General features: G+C 36.0%; 1 non-coding gene across 1 annotated transcript; it reads left to right on the forward strand.

The window, feature by feature from the left end:
* The first annotated feature begins 745 nt into the window (after nt 1-745).
* Trnaa-ugc lies at nt 746-817 on the forward strand. The gene has a single exon. It is a non-coding gene; the product is annotated as a tRNA-Ala (tRNA).
* Nucleotides 818-2059: the final 1242 nt, after the last annotated feature.

The raw sequence follows: 2059 nt of genomic DNA on the forward strand, positions 1-2059 counted from the left end.
ATCTTTAACGTAGTACAGCAGTCATTCAATGTCAGAATAAAATGCAGCTGTACATCATTTTCTTCTTCTACAACTACTACTACTGCTACTGCTACTACTACTACTACTACTACTACTACTTCTACCACCACTGCTACTGTAAATGATGAAGAATTTGTAACAGTTCATCCCGTCCAGAATAAGCACAATGACAACCTAAATACCCGTAGCTTACTTTTCTCGTAGAGTGTGTAAGAGTACGATTACTTCTTGTCTCTCTGACCTACTTTAACGACATATACTTCACTAAACTATAGGCCTAAGTCTCTTGTTGTTCTCTGTAAGAGAAATTCACTGTGAGGTTATTCGTTCTGTTTTCTACGAATAAAATCCTGAAATATTTTACGCACCAAACTGCAAAACATGCTTCAGAATTTATTATGCATTATCCAGAATTAACGGGAGAGCTTAAGGATTTTCTGTCTAAGTGATACCGAGAGGAAACTTTGAATACTCTCCGATTTGGAAAATAACCGTTAATGTTTGCAGCCATTTGAACGAAAAATTTGGCAAGAGGAGAAGCATTAGGTCTTAATTCTAATCGACATTCAGGAAGCTTTAAATGGCGTTTCGCAAGCTGTATTACATATTGCACGCAACGGAAGAAAAAAAGTTATTAATTTACAAATAATGATATTAAAGGAGAACGATTTTCACTGTCTAGCTGTTGTTACAACCTGTATACATCGCATAGTCACTCGCCATCGGGGATGTAGCTCAGTGGTAGAGCGTTCGCTTTGCATGTGAAAGGCCCCGGGTTCGATCCCCGGCATCTCCACAATAATTTTTTAGTGTTTCTTATTACATTATTTAGAGATTTTTTTCATACTGTGAGACTCGGTTTCTTCAAATCTGTTATGGATGAATACAAACATGAGTTTAATTACAAAGATCAAACATATTACAATGGCTATAGAACGAAATACCAGTATTTTTAGGTCTGCAGTTGCTTCTTGTAGTGAATAAATATAAATTTGTTAACTGTACCCCCTTCGGTATTGTCCTCATACAAACATCCTAAATGTAACTGTAACTGGACTGTAACTAACCTGTTAATCAACTTTTATTCATTAAATAAACTTCAGTGTGATGTCAAGACTACTTAAATTATTCCATTTATATGCTTTAGTAGAACTCTGAAATTTTCTCAGAACATGGTGTAGTTTCCAGCTGAAACTCTATGTTGCTTTTATCAGTGGCTGTTCATCGTTTGATTATGTAGCTACTCGTAATGTTGCCTAATCCAGAGTAAATATGGAGGTTGGTTTTTGTATCTGTAATTGAATGAGTATTTTGTGCTGGGTAGGCTGCAAAACTGGATTTATTTAAATCTAGCGCATCAGCGTACTTTATGTTTACTGAACAAAAGCAAAGATTTCAAACGTAATTTCAGTAGTAAAATGGTCGACGAAATATCATCCTAAACTCTTAGACTGATGGAGTTGGTACACAGCACATACATGGTAATTTTACAACAATGAACGTAATATAAATCTATATATATTTATTTAATGTCACCAATAATGCAATGCGAATGCTGAGAAAAGAAAGTCTTATGCAGCAACGTAAATTCTGTGAACGTTTAGTCATACTCTTCGGTTTATTTACACTGCGTAAAACACGTGGCGGTTGCTACATGTGACCAAGTTCGTGTAGCGACAACAATAAATTTTCGATACTAGTAACGTAAGTAATGCCTTTAAGTTTATCTCACTGATGTAAGTCAATTCTCGCCAAATTCAGTGCTTACTTGTTTTATACCCTGCCGCAGCTACACGACTCCTACAATGCTGCAAACATTCAGTAAATGTGTACTGTCTGATGATTAATCGCCAGGTGATTCCAAACCAGTCGTGGCAATTAAAGACTGAAGAATCACGAAAGGCAAATGGTAGCCGCTATTTCTGGAAACCTTTGTACCTTTCGTTTTATGCTTAGCTGTTGACCTATACTAATTGGTATTTAAAATACGTCAGGATGACGCACTGTTTGATAATCTTTACTAAACGCAGATACAATC

This window comes from Schistocerca piceifrons, chromosome 6, assembly GCF_021461385.2.
Source record: "Schistocerca piceifrons isolate TAMUIC-IGC-003096 chromosome 6, iqSchPice1.1, whole genome shotgun sequence".
Lineage (NCBI taxonomy): Eukaryota > Metazoa > Arthropoda > Insecta > Orthoptera > Acrididae > Schistocerca > Schistocerca piceifrons.